Source organism: Magnolia sinica, chromosome 11 (assembly GCF_029962835.1).
Source record: "Magnolia sinica isolate HGM2019 chromosome 11, MsV1, whole genome shotgun sequence".
In the NCBI taxonomy this organism is placed as follows: domain Eukaryota; kingdom Viridiplantae; phylum Streptophyta; class Magnoliopsida; order Magnoliales; family Magnoliaceae; genus Magnolia; species Magnolia sinica.
In genome coordinates this window covers 23,050,716-23,065,590 of record NC_080583.1, presented here as the reverse complement: position 1 = coordinate 23,065,590, position 14,875 = coordinate 23,050,716, and the positions used below count along the sequence as shown (strand labels likewise).

The 14,875-nt window shown below is 36.7% G+C and overlaps 1 pseudogene; it reads left to right on the top strand.

Moving 5' to 3' along the window:
* Positions 1–14,354: 14,354 nt before the first annotated feature.
* LOC131218300 (uncharacterized) lies at positions 14,355–14,663 on the top strand (annotated as a pseudogene).
* The last annotated feature ends 212 nt before the right edge of the window (positions 14,664–14,875 follow it).

Sequence of the window (14,875 nt, the reverse complement as noted above, 5' to 3'; positions counted from 1 at the left end):
GTTTTGGAGAGCGAAGGGGGAAAATGAAACTGCCCTAAGTAGCGAAGGGGGGAAATAATACTGCCGAACAAGGGCCCAGTGGGTTTGGTCCGGCACGTGCGAAAAAGATTCCGTACGGAATCTGATAACGTGGTGCACGTGAGGCGCGTATGCTTTCTTCCTACGCGTGCGTAGAAGGTATGGGTCTTCAAGAAGACACATCCTTCCATCCCCAAGTTATCAAGGTGATTTTCTTTTCCGAGTTGTTGAAGACCGGCTTTTGGCAATCCGCGGGACTACCCGAATTTGAATTCTTCCGTACGCGGGACCCGACTGGCGTTTCATCGGGTTCCAGATTATAATACACCAGGGCCCACCTAGGATGCGACTGCCTAGTATATGTCCTGCATGTGGAAATCGATACCCGAAATAGATGGTTCACCTGCAATGGATTACAAAAGAATGTCGCATATTCCCACTTATTGATGGCCAGGATAATGTGCTAGATTCATGAGGCACCGTCCTTTCCACATCAAATCAACGGACTGGATCATTGAACCATAGCCACACAAGTAGCCGTCGGACACCGTACGTGTGCACAAAAGGCATAAGTGATTAAAGCCACCAATCAATCTTGGGTGGGCCATCTACAAATGGCAAATGTGGTGCACAAGTATTTAAACTAAGTTTTTTTAAAATTTGTGTAACTAACGAACGGTTGGGATTGTTCAGTCAATCAAACTTTTGTATTTTACTTTTTTTTTCAGTTTGTGGACATTGGAAATTATTTAGAAAGTCTATATGCTGCAAACTGTAAGTGCAACATGTGCCGTTCAAGTGGGTTCACTCACTGGGAAATGGGGAGATGGACTATTCCAGATTACATGAGTAGGTATCTCTTATGATTTTGATAACTCTAGTGGTTTACAAACCATATGAGTAGATTTTTCTTATTATTTTGATAGCAGCTGTAGCTGCATTTTTATAAAATGCATGGAGGACTCATGGTCAAAAAGAGAAGATGGATTTTAAGTACAAGTTCTTTAAGTGCAAAGAGATCAACTGCGGAGGAGAAGTTGAGTTCCATCAAAGCCACACGATTTACCGTATAGAACAACTTGAGGCCCCACGCCATCTATCTACGTGTCTACATTACGTTCATGCTAATTTTATTTTTCCTAACTTAGTTCGCTACTGCCCAATGGCTCCCGATGTAGTGTGTTTATCTTAAGAGTAGATTAAATATCCGTAACCTTAAGTTGATCTTTATATCCATCTAAGTTCCGATTTAGTTTTTCATACCTTAATCATATTCTGCTAACCGCTCACCTCGATTGCCTATTCTGATAGGCGAGTTAAGTATTTTTCTTTCTTTTCTTTTCTCTTTTAATATTTACAGTGTGAGGCACGGTGATTGTAATAGGGTCAGTATATTAATAAAGATTGATCATGTTTATGCTAGTCTTTACTCTGTTATACGTGAATCTTTTACTTTGATTGAGAAATACCACATTAAAGTATTGGAAGATAAAAGTCTTTAAACCAGCCGATTTAATAATCATTAGTATATGCAAAAAAGAAATCATTTGTGAGGATTAACCCATTCCTTTACTCAAATTGCCTGAGTATAATGTACACTTCTAAATTAGTCACTGATCGAGAGAACTATAGGTTCTGATCCAATTTTCAATTTGTCTATCTCGACGCAGGAGTACCGACCAATTTAATCAGCACATTTGAGTCAAATAGACTCTAACATGCTTGTGCAATCATACATGAACATGTACTTCTTATTCAAGCCCTCAGTTACACGAGTAACCTCGGTTGAGTGAATTGAGGGTAATATGCGGCATACAAGTAATTTAAACTAAAAATTTTATATTTATGTAACTATCAAGAGTTAGGATTATTCAATTAATTTATTTTTGTAATATAAATGGTATGTGGCACTCAAAAAATTGCTTACAAATTGCATATGTGGCACACAAAGTATTTAAAACATGAGTAAAGAATGTGACATTAGGATCATTCAATCAATCTAATTTTTGTAGGGTAGATAATACGTAGACTCTTAGAAATTACTTACAAATTACATATGTAGCTGCAAGTAATTTAAATTAAATTGATTAAAAATTTTACAACCAACCTAAAGTGAGGATTGTCTAATCAATCAGAAATTACTTACAAATGGCATATGTTGCACACAAGTATTTAAACTAAGTTGTTTAAAATTGTTCAATCAATTTAATTTTTGTTTTGTGGATGGTATGTGGCAGTCAAAAATTACTTACAAATAACGTATGTGGCACACAAGTAATTAAACTGGCTTATTTGGTTTTCTAATTTCTTGTGAATTGTAAAGTAAATGAATCATTATTATTATTTCCAAGTTTTTGTTTAACAGGAATTGTAGCACATAAATAAAGAATCAAATACACATGTAAAAGAAATTTGGTAAACTAAATTATAATCATTATACTTTTCATATGATTTTTTGGTGAAATAAATAATATAGAAAATCAGCATGGCACTCAAATGTAAGTAATTTCACTATAAACTTACAAAAGTAAACAGTTATACCCATTTACAGTCATTTAATGTTGTAATTGGAAAACTAAACTGAGCGGAAATTATTTAGAATTTGAGTAACCAATGTGAGGTTAGGAAATTTCAATTAATATAATTTTTGTATGGTAAATGGTACGTGAGCTTTTAGAAATTATTTACAATTTGCATATGTGAGGTGCAAGTTATTTAAATTAAATTGGCTAAAATTTGCATAACCAACCAGCAGTTATGATTGCTTAATCAATCTAATTTTCATGTTGTAGATGTTAAGTGGGCACTTAAAAATTACTTACAAATTACATATGTTGCACACGAGTAATTCAAACTAAATTATTTAAAATTTGTGTAACTAATCAAAGGTTAGGATCATTCATCAATCTATTTTTTGTATTGTAGATAGTGCATGGCACTCAAAAATTACTTACATCTTGTGTATGCGACAAATAAGTAATTTAAACTAAATTATTTAAAACTTGTATGACCAATGTGAGGTTAGGATTTTTTAATTAATCTAATTTTTGTATGGTAGATGATGCATGGGCTTTTAGAAATTACGTACAAATTTCATATGTGGCATGTATGTGATTTAAATTAAATTAGTAAAAAATTGTGTAACCAACGAAAGGTTAGGATTCTTCAATCAATCTAATTATTTTATTGCCACTTTATGATTGGGGGTTCCACGGTTCAGTCTATTTAATTTAAATTAATATATGTTAGGTGTAATATCCCTTTAAAAAAAAAAAAAAAAAAAAATTCAATAGTGGAGACCACTCCACACTGTTTTATATAGTGTGCCCCACTGGAGTTATGGATCAAACTCTTTTTTAGCCCATGCCCTAACATGCGTGACCAAACTAATGGACGGTGTAGATTTATCACACTATTCCAATGGGGCCCACCCTCATTAAAAAGAAAAAGAAAGGAAAAAAAAAAGAAAAAAGAACCTCTCCGACTTTCTCTCCCATTCTCCTCCTCCTTCGGTTTCAATTCGCACCGACTGTCGCATGCCCTAACCCATCAACCTTGCCCCATCCATCAAGCTGGGACTTACAAACTGATCCAAACCATCCATTCAAATCACATCTCTATTAAACCTCAACCACTAAAGTTCCTTGCCCAGACTCCATGCACACATCCACCTTGAGCTCGAATCTGTACCATTCGTGACCCCTCATAGAAACCTGACCTATAAAAGCTAATTGAGGGATTAGATCCTTCTTTCAAGCATTCCATTGGACCCCAACTAGCGTTGCCAGCAACCCCATGGCTACGTAAACCACACCTGCATGACTTTACACCCCCGAAAGCTTCTCCTTCATCTTCTATTCCGTAAACCTACCACATGACTTTTTTTATAACTCGACTCCGAACTTCCTTAAAACGCTCACTTTCATTTAGAGATTATTTAAGAAGAAGAAATCCTAAGATTGGGAGAGATCAGAAAACCATGAAGAGAAAAAGACCAATAGGAGAAGAAAGGAGAAAGATACATAGAGAGTGGAGTCGTTCCCGAGTTAAACCACAGAGTTGCCCCCATGTCTGTCGATGACCTGGGAACTAACTTGGTAAAAGAAGACAGAAAAGAGAGAGAAAACAGGAAGAATCGAAATAGAGAGAGAGTGAGTGAGATCACAGAGACGAGTTGTTAGGAAGTGACGAGTTCACCCACCAAGTCAAGCAATCTATCGTTGAGTCTTGCCATTGTTTCATCGAGTTCAGGATGGTCTTCCACTTCAATTATTCTTCTTAGCATCCCAGGTGAGTAATTCATGTTATCCAACTGATCAAATAGAACTCCAGACCTTACCAATTACATCCATGAGCTATTTAACTATTTGCACCCAGACTCAATGAGTCAGTCCTTTATTTTCCCACAGATTAGTTCATGAACTAAGAACTCTAACACCATAGATCGTGGATCATATTTGAATCCCAGGAACCATCAAGAACAGGTCCGTAGTTAGCCGAGCAATATTTATAACAAATTGTGTATATGTTCTGTGGTTTATTAAAAACCACTTAAAAAAATCTAGACCTTCACCAATTGCTAGCAATCACAACCAGACATAGGATTCTTTCGCATCAAAATATCTATTCACAAAACAAGTAGGTGATCTTCCTGATTAGAAAGCATATGAGTACAAAATAACCTTGTGTTAGCATGTGAATTTACATACTTATTTTAGTGTATCATCATGTATAATGAATTTCTTTAATTGTATTTACATATTGTAGACCGAATTTATTTAACTCTTATTACGTGTGTATATTGAATCTAATTCATTATAATTACATGTTGTGGATTGAATTTATCATTATTTTCATGTGTTATATATTGAAATTATTTCGTCATTATTACATTTGTAAGTGGAATTTAGTTGTTTACTATTATATATTAGAGAACGAAATTATTTGATGATTATTGTGTATTTAAGTTATCCGTGCTCTGCCCTAAAAGGATCATTGTATTTTTATGCGTGCTCTGCTCAGGGTCATTCTTAAAAGGATCAGCATGATTCGAGTGCTCTGCCCAGGGTCATTCTCGAAAGGATTGGCATTAGTGCTCTGCCCTAGATGATTCCCTAAAAAATCAAACACACGAGTGCTCTGCCCTGAATATTACCTTAAAAGTTTATTCATCGTTATTATGCCGAGGGTCATTACCTAAAAGAATCAACATCGGTCCTCTGCTGAGTGTCATTCCCTAAAAGGATCAGTACACACAGGTGCTCTACCCTATATTAAACAAAAAAGGATCTTGGATAATTATCTTATATTATTATGTTATTATGAATACCAAATCATTATTATTTCCATGTAAATTTTCAATTCAATACCTGCTATTGATCATGTTTATGTTATTGAGTTACCATTGATATTTTCATAGAATTTTCGATTTTAGGAAGGATGTGACCCTAGTAGCTGTCGCGCTCACACCCGTATAGATTGTTTTGCAGGATTTGTATATAAAGAACCAATTGGACAAAATTGAAGACTTTAATTTCTTATTATTTATTTAAATATTACAATTTAATATAATTTATTTTAATATAATTAAGACTTGATGATAATTTAATGAAATATTTGTTGATTGAAATGATATTAGTTTATTCTCTCTTAGTGGCTCTATTTGCCTTGAAAATGCATGAAGATTTTGTGGGTTGCTATATATTTTTTGTTTAAATATAACTCACGGTCTTAGAATTTGGATTCGGGCCTGACCAACTCGGGTACCGAATTTCAGGGTGTGTGAAATTGTATATCAACCATCACACTCAATTAAAATATTAAATGACTTTCTATTAAATAATTATGATAGAATGTTAATCGTATTAAATGCTAATGTCCTTTTATATTCACCTTTTGTTAGTTTTTTTTTTTTCCATACCCACACCACATGGACACATGATCCTATGATTTCAGTGTTGAAATAGATTCGATTTACTACTAAAGCCTGCCACTAAAACTATGGAGTTAGACCTTTTTTTTTTAAAAAAAAAAAAAAAAAAAAGCAAGCGAGAATACTCTCTTATTACTAAACCAAGGTGAAAACTTGAAAATTACAAGTGGTGGGAACCCCTACGAAGAAAGAAAGGGGGGAAAAAAAAAGCAACGCATACCCTGGACGCAAGGGAGATGGGGGGAAAAAGAAAAGAAAAGAAAAGGAGAAATGAAAAACTATCACAAGGGACTAAGAAGATCTCACGACCCGAACCAAGCAATCAAGACAAGCTAGCAATATCAATCTCAGTAATGAAACGGAAGAGCGAGTTCACAAGAATAACAACTAGCTTTGATAGGGTCATTCGAATACCTCGCAGCAATACCCCTATGGCTACTAGATGAGACCATATTCACAATATGAGCTAAGAGGCGCATCTTTAAAAAAACAAAAACAAAAAAAAAACAAAAAAAAAAGTGAGGATCCATAATAGCAGTAAGACGGACCTTTTTTGTCAAGTCTAAATAGTTAGAGCAAACCTCTTATTCAAGATTCATCTACTTATCTATCTATATACACGAAACCTTTCTAAAGTCCACCATGATATTAATTCACCATCTAACTTGCTCATGGCATCAACTTGGATGAATGGAAAACACAAATATTAACTTAATCAAAACTTCTGCCGTTCCCAAGAGCCTTTTGCTGTTCTTGCAATTCTTCTGTAAGATTCTTTGTAAAAGATTATGTAAAATACTAGGCATACCTTGGACCATCATCAGTGATAGGGATCCTAAGTTCACTTGGAGGTTCTGGATAAAAGTGTTCAAACTCCTATGGTCCAAGCTTAACTTCTCCACAAACTTCCACCTAAAGTACAAGCTTTGTTCTTAGCCCAGAACATTCAACGTTAGAGAAGTCATGATTCAGTCTAGTTTCATCGCTTGCTTAAATGCCCCCTCAGTGTGGTCCACTTGAGCCTTGGATGTTGGAAAAATGTGTTGGATATATCGAAAAATAAAAAATAAAATGAAATAAAGTTCAATTATTTCGTTTTACTAGGCTGAATCATGTAAAAATATACATTGTCCTTAAAGCGTGATTTGCCCCCTTATCAATTGTTGATGGGTTACGGGTGAATTGCTTCCAAGATAAGACAAGCCTGTCTGGATCCGGTGTGCAGCAATCACGATGGGTCCACTTAGGAACAATTCAACGCAGTATATCGTCTAGTAGAGTCAAACTGTGAATGTGTTTTAACGGTATTATAAAATGAGATGCTATTAAGAGAATCTAATGGAAAGGGAGAGATTTGTGTTCAAGATGATAAAATTTGGGCCGGAATGGTCCAGTTTATATAGGCACCAGGGAGTAGACCATTACTTGATGGCCATCAATGGTTTAGAACGTTTGAAAAATGTTTCTGACCGTTAATCATTAATTTCAGCCGTTTTTGGTAATCGGATCGGAAGATTTGAATGTTGGATCATCATGGCTCGTCCGTTTTTGGACCATTGTGGCTTTCAAGATAGCTAGCTGTTTTCAGAAATGGTTGACCGTTTCGGATTAAAGATCCAACCATTCTCAGTCGCCTATAAAGCCTCGGCTCATTTCAGATCCATCGGACCTAGACTCCTACTAGACCACTCGCACCGTCTCGCGACGATTCGCGTAAGGTCGCAAGGGAGAGATTACTCTGCGGCACGATGTGCATGTGTGAAGTGCGCCAACTAGTGCCACTACAGCCACACTGCCCACGTTCATGCGTGCATGTGTTCCAGTGCATCTAAGCGTTTCAATCTCTAAAGCTCCAAGTAAGAATACTACACACGCATCCACATATAAACCCCAAATCTTCTCCTATCATTTCCAATGTGGGACAAAAGCACACACCACACTTTTCCATTTGAAATTTCTAAAAATTATTTTGGCGGCTAAATCTCAAAATTTTGAATTATTTTTTCAAAAAAACCACAAATTTCAACATCGGACCCTTCTCATTTTTGGGTTCATACCCCAAAATGATTGGCAAAATGGATGGATGGCATAGATAAAATCCATACATCATGATAAGCCCCACAGAGCCCTTCCCCGGACACGAGTGGATAAGATGTGGCCCAGTCCAAGACGGTGGGGCCCACCTTGGTGTCTGTATTCTATATCATAGCCGTCCATCCATTTTGCCAGATCTAATTCCCAGGTGGAGCATCCCGGGGGAATGGGATTGGCTACTCCCCTGCCACTAGCCAGTTGCTAGTGGTCGGTACTCTTTGGGCCCCACCATGATGTATGTGTTTCATCCATGCCATTCGCCCATTCTTCGGATCATTTTAAGGTATGAGCCCAAAAGAGGTTGATCCAAATCTCATGTGGACCGCACAGTTTTGATTGAAGGCCCACCATTAAAAACTTCTTGGGGCCACAAAAGTTTTGGATCAAGCTGATACATATTTTTTCCCTTCATCCATATGACGTAATCAACAGGTTAGATGTCAAATAACCATTACAGTAGGCCCTAGGAAGTTTTTAATGGTGGACATTCAATCACTATTGATTTCCCATGATATGGTTCACTTGAGATTTAGATCTACCTCATTTTTTGGATAAAGCCCTAAAATTATCTTTCAAAATGGATGGACGGCATGGATAAAACACAGAAATCATGGTGGGTCCACATATCACCTACCACTAGCCACCTGCCTGATGGCCGCGTCACTAGCCAAACCGCGTCCCCCCTCCGAAACATTGGTTATTGACCATTAAAAGGCTACACAAGTTTTGATTGATATTTGTTTTTTAACCTGCACCAAGGTAAGGTTGGATCTTAAATAAACACTACCAAAACATTATGGTGGGCCGTAGAAAGTTTTTAACGGTAGGCCGTCCAATACCACTGTTTTCTATAGTATGGTGCACTTAATATTTGAATCTTCTTCATTTTTGGGTTCATGCTCTAAAATGATATGGAAAAACGAATGTACAGTATAGATATAGAATAAATACATCAAGGTGGGCCCCACAGTAAGGGCCGCACCGTCTTGGGTGAAGCCGGCGTCGCACCTAATCCGCACCCTCTCTGGACTCAGTCCGAGTGCAGGAGGCAATCCACTTCAGAGCCTTTCCCTTTGGCCACACGACACGCGGCTCATACATCTGCAAGATCTGTCCACTCATCAGTTGGGTAATGCCGTTAGCGGACGATGGCTCAAAATTCATGATCTATACATATGGGACACATGTTTATGTTGAATATCTACCATTGTTCATATTTTATAGCACTATGGTATACTATACATGTGCTTCCATAGAATAAAAGCATCTCCACGGCTTCATAAACCTTTTGGACAGTCCGATTTCTTTCATACGTGTCAAGTTAGCAAGTATACCGCGAAGATACACTACTATCTTACACGAGTTAGCATGATGCTTCATCTACTGTTCTTTTCTGGCTGAGGTGAAAGCGCCAACTTCCTAATTCAAAAAAAAACGGAACGATACGTGCTGCTGCATAAAATTTCTATAAATTTCCCTATTCATAGTACACTTGGCAATCATTTCTAATAATCAAAACAGTTATTATTGCGGTCGAGAACGAGGGTAGAACATCTTTGTAAAAGAAACTGGATTGGAGTTTCTTATCCATCCATCATATGGACTACAGAAAGAACGGTTACAGAAGCAGTCCAGATTGATCCAGTAAATCTCACAACAGCTCTATCATCAGAGCTGTTCAGTCACTGAAGTTTTTTTTACCTTAGCACATCCAAAAATGGACCCCACCAGATCAATGGTCCCAATCACAAGACAGGTTTAATACGTGTGCAATGAAGAGGGAAATACAGACAACTCCCAAGAAAATGACAAAACGGTGCCCCGCCATCTGCAGAAATTGCGGGTACTACGTATTTTGTGGACCACAATCGTCCACAACGCCTGTTTTATACCGCGCGTAAATTACGCAGAATCTGTGAGATCCAGAATTCTGTAAACATAAAATCTAGTCCGTCCATCAGGCGAGAAAATTTATTTCCACCGTACATAAAAGGTATTATTCCAATAAAATAATCAAATAGATCACTCCAGTCAAAATAATGTACAATTTCGCCTAATACCTCTAAATTTAGGCGTTGTGGTCCATTTGAATTTTAGATCAGCATTATTTTTGTATAATGTTTTCATCCTTGTGAAAACAAAATCTTGATGAACGGTATTGATGAAAGATAAACATCATGATGGACATACACATAAACCTATGGTTGGCATTACATCTACATTATTCCGTATGGTGTGATCCACATGAGTTATGGATGTGGATGATTTTTGTCCTCATGGCCTAAAATTAATGAAAGGACCTGATGGACGATCTGGATGTAAAATAGAAAGGCTGGTGGGTCCATAATCTTGTGTATTTTCCGCAATGAGTAAGACAGGTTTTGCAGAGGATTTGGTCCGTATTTTGTCGTGTAGTGGCATGGCTACATCTGGCTGACCTTATTGTGCGTGGAGCATCAACATGCTTAGGGGGGGCATTTTTGGCCTAATTGTATTATTTTAGTATTTAATAGGAAGACTACTGTATTAGTCTTCCACAACTTAAAAATGGCATTGCCTCGTTCTCCTGACGTGTGGGATTGATTTACAGCTATCCATACCATGGACACGGTTTGGCTAGTAACGCTGACACCAGCACGGTAGCTAGTGGTCGGTGTTATGTGGACCCCACCATGATGTATGTGTTTTATCCACGCCGTCCATCCATTTTGAAAGATAATTTTAGTGCTTGATAATAAAAAAAAGATTTTGAGGTAGATCTAAATCTCAGGTGGACCACACCATGGGAAAACAGTGGTGATTGAATGTCCACCATTAAAAACCTTCCGGGGCCCACTGTAATGGTTATTTGAGATCTAACCTATTGATTAGGTCATACAGACTTGGATGAAGGATAAAAATATATATCAGCTTGATCCAAATCTGTTGTGGCCCCAAGAAGTTTTTAATGGTGGGCGTTCAATCAACATTGTGCGGTCCACTTGAGATTTAGATCAACCTCATTTTTGGACTCATACCATAAAATGATCTGGAAGAATGGGTGGACGGCATGGATGAAACACATACATAGCGGGGCCCACAGATCACCGACCAATCCGTTTCCCCATGCCATCCAAATGGTGGATCCCACTGTCAATAGAGCATGCCTTGAAAATCACACTGATCAGGTGATCTTAACCATCTAATTAATGATTACCAAATGGATGACTAACAGTAGAATGGTAAGTGGTCCAAAATCAATGGGAATTGGATAGTTACCATTACGATCGGCTTCAACCATTTTTGTATGGTCCAAAATAAATAAATAAATAAAGCATTAGGATAGGCTTATTTGCTTCATTGGGTTGGTGAATTTGATGGTCTATACTACCTTGAAATTAAGATTTTGAATAGTGGTATCCCCGTATCAACTAAGCCCAAAAACAGTGCCATATGGACGGTGTCGAATTGGATTGGACCACATGGCAATGTCAGCTGCGATATCAATATATATATATATATATATATAAAAGAAATTTAGGAAAAAAAATGTAAAACATTACATTTGATCTTTTTCTTTTTTATTTTTTTAACGTATGCTCAACATTTTATCAATTTTTTATATATATATGAATATTGCTTCTTGGCTTGCCTTGCCAAAAGTCAGCCAAACAAATTCATGGTCGAACAAAAATCAAGCATGAATTGGTCAATCCTGATCTATCATATACAACCAAAAGAAGAGGAAATTGGAAAAGGAAAGTGATAGTTGCTCTTTTTTTCTAATATTATTTAGATGGCCAATTTTGACTTGATTCGTCAATTTTTATTCAATTCTTATTTTTTGATCCTTAAATTAGGTTTAGGACAGAGTTTGAAAAGAAAATTTCAAAAGGGGGTTTTATAATGATATGAATATGGGTCGCCGCTCATGACTCAATCCTATATACTGTCGATTATATATATATATATATATATATATATATATATATATATATATATATATATATATGCATCGATGCTGATAGGCTGATATGGTCATTGTTTTATCAACAAGACCAATTCACTCCTACAAGGTGTAATGAAAGTGACCAATATATTTAATATTTTGTGACACTGACATAACATAATCGTTATTCAAAACCATTCGAAACTATACTATTTTCGTAGTTGAATAGTCTCTAACATATGTAAGTTACCTAAACTAATATTCAAGTCTAGCCTTAGATACATTTTAGGGAGAAGCTACAAAAGATGTGTAAGCACCCAAATATGATAGAGTTGTGTAAAGGGTGATTTATCATTTAGGAGCATTCATCTAGTTATAATTATTGTGATGGATGATAGTTCAAGATACACAAGGATGGGATGAATTTCATCATTAATTGACCGCTGCGTAAAGTAATATTAGAAAATAAAATTGTTAATTATCAAATATATTTAAATGAAGAAACTGAATAAAAGTGGTGGATAGGTTTGTCTAAGAGGTGTGTGGTTTTTTAATGTCAATTATTTATGCATCTATATGTAATTATATTATGATGGGAATTGCGTGTAGATCGGGCATTTGCCCACACGCTACTAATTTATTAATGAGGTTCCCTAGTGTATCTCTTCGATAAAACAGGCCTTTTCTTATTGAAATCTTTCTACAGAGTTTTGATACATCGTTATTCATTCGACTGTTCTATATTGGTCTGATTTGGAGATATGGGCCCCCTTAAAATGGTTGTGTTTGCTTGGCTTGTAAGGAGAAATCGAATATGCTGATCCGATTTGGAAATGTGGGGCCCTCCCAAAGTGATTGTGTTTGCTTGGCTTGCATAGAGAAATTGCATCCTCATGAACGATAACTTGCGCCAAAGGGGGGATCGTTCTTCTAAATGATCATCCATTGTTAATTTGTGAGTATTTGTAATGATATTCTTTCTAATTGTGACCGAAGCTTGATTAAAAGCTTTTTCTATAGTTGGCAAGTAGTTTGGATAGGTAGAAGAAAGACATCACTTTGGAGGCTCTCTCCTTGTCCTATGGGTCATGTGGGATGAACATGACAATTGTCTTTTGCAATTGCAAAAGGTCTATTAAGGAGTGCTCTCTGGAGTGTGTTTTTTTTTTTTTTTTTAATATTTAAGTGAGGATAGACTTTCTTAGTACTAATCCAGGTCAGAAGCACTGGAGTGTTTTTTTTATTATTATTATTTTTTTTTTTTAAAATTTTAAGTGAGGATAGACTTTCTTATTACTAATCCAGGTCAGAAGCTCAAAAAAATACCAAAGGAAAGAAAAGAAAAAGAGAAAAAATAATAAAATAATAAAAAAATTCTCTCTAGGGTTCAGGATAGATGAGGGTCCAATGTAATTTTTGTTTTCTACTGTTTGCTGTTTTGTTTTTTCCTTTTTACCTTGCGGATAATAAAATACAGTATTTTTAAAGCATAAACGTTTATATATAAAAATAAATTTTCAAACATACACTTATGCCTATTTAACTACACCCCTACTCGGCCCATGTAAGGTAATGATAGGTTCTCATTGCATGCGCTCAGACATCAGCACCTCTAACTTTAAAAAAGCAAGCTGCTCCTTATAAAGAAAATTATAATAAAAAATTTGAATAGGAAAAGCTACTTAAAAATCATGCTTCCACGTGTCCGGGGCAACTCTACACAAGCTGTGGCACCACACTGTTTACCTGGCGACATGCCTACTTGCCTACAACATCAATACCATGGGACAAGGATTGCGTCCTACCCTGCCAGTCTCCAGCCACGAACGGGCAGTTCTGTGGGCGGGCCCGCTGCTATTTATCTATTTATCTACGCCATTTACCCTTCCTCTTATATCACACAAAAAGAGGCAGATATAACGCTAAAATGAGCCACACCAGATAATAAGCTTCACTGCCTTTAATGCACAGAGCATGGAATGCAAGTTGCATTAAATGCAAGAGTTATATGTAGCGTGGTTCCCTTAGGAGTTGGATCTACCTCATTTTCGTGCCTATACCTTAAAATGACATGAAAGTAGGGGTGTACACAAACCTAGCTAGCTCGGTTAGCTTGCTTGATTCGAAAAAGCTTGATTTGACTCAGTTAGAAGCTAAGTTCAAGCCGAGTTGAGCTGATTTTTTGAGCTTGAAAATGAGTTCGAGCCAAATTCGAAATGGCCTCGGCTCGGATCGAACCTAGCTTGAATCGGACTCAGATCGAACTAGTTTGGTGACTCGGTTACTTTGGTATTGATGTTGCTCACCAAGTGTTTGATAAAATGACTCAAAGAAGTGTGGCCGGTGGCAAGGAAGGTATGTATAGGGGGTTTAGATTCGGGAATGGCGAAGTCATGCAAAGGACTCACCATGGAACTTGTCAAGTTTTTTAAGGAAATTGACTAAGTCAAGGTCGAGAAGCACTCATACAAGGATACTGCTGGAGAAAAAAGTCCATCCATATCAAGCGTGTTGGCCTAAGGGAGACATTTCAATTGCAAGAGAGGCCAGGTTGACATGCGAGCTCGAATACGTGGAAACAGGGGGTATAAGGCTGAGTACTATGCAAATATAACTGCATCACGGCGGCTGGTGTTTATGGAATACTTTTTTGGGAGTTTTATGTACAGCCAGACAATGTGACTTGTTTTTTTTTTTTTCTTAATGTGACTACTTCACCAATTGCTAAAATTAGAGATGTTAAACTTTTGAGTCCTTTGCTTAATTGGGGCTCATTTGGATTTAAAAGTAAAAAGAGACATGTATATAAAACCAACATCTTTTTTTTTTCTTTGATTTTTATGTTGCTTAGGTGTTTGATAATAACCTGTAAAACTAAATAGATTTTAAAGGTGCAGTTCAGA